The sequence below is a fragment of the Arachis ipaensis genome, chromosome B05 (genome assembly GCF_000816755.2).
Source record: "Arachis ipaensis cultivar K30076 chromosome B05, Araip1.1, whole genome shotgun sequence".
Classification (NCBI taxonomy): Eukaryota; Viridiplantae; Streptophyta; class Magnoliopsida; order Fabales; family Fabaceae; genus Arachis; species Arachis ipaensis.
The window spans coordinates 25,850,424-25,851,333 of NC_029789.2; positions in this window are offsets into that span (position 1 = coordinate 25,850,424).

Genomic DNA, 910 nt, shown 5'->3' on the forward strand with positions numbered 1-910 from the left:
TTTTTAGTATGTTTTTAGTAGAATCTAGTTACTTTTAGGGATGTTTTTATTAGTTTTTATGTTAAATTCACATTTCTGGACTTTTCTATGAGTTTTTATCTTTTTCTGTGATTTCAGGTATTTTCTGGCTGAAATTGAGGGACTTGAGCTAAAATCAAATTCAGAGGTTGAAGAAGGACTGTTGATGCTGTTGGATTCTGAACTCCATGCACTCAAAGTGGATTTTCTGGAGCTACAGAACTCAAAATGGCACGCTTTTAATTGCATTGGAAAGTAGACATCCAAGGCTTTCCAGCAATATATAATAGTCCATACTTTGAATAAGGAGTGATGACGAATAGCCATGCAGTGACAGCGCATCGGACCATTTTCACAGAGAGGATGAAAAGTAGCCATTGACAATGGTGATGTCCTTACATAAAGCCAGCCATGGAAAGGAGTAGGACTGATTGGATGAAGACAGTAGGAAAGCAGAAGTTCAGAGGGACGAAAGCATCTCTATACCTTTATCTGAAATTCTCACCAATGATATACATAAGTATTTCTATCTTTATTTTCTGTCTATTTATTATTTATTTTCTAAAACTCCATAACTATTTTATATCCGCCTGACTGAGATTTACAAGGTGACCATAGCTTGCTTCATACCAACAATCTCCGTGGGATCGACCCTTACTCACATAAGGTTTTATTACTTGGACGACCCAGTGCACTTGCTAGTTAGTTGTATCGAAGTTGTGAATGAAAAACAATTTATTAAGATGTGCGTACAGAATTTTTGGCGCCGTTGCCTGAGATCACAATTTCGTGCACCAAAACCCATGTGATGATACACAAATGAGACAAGACAATCCATCTGAAAATTAGAAAAAGAAATATAGAATGAAAAAATTAGAGGTAAAAGCCTTAT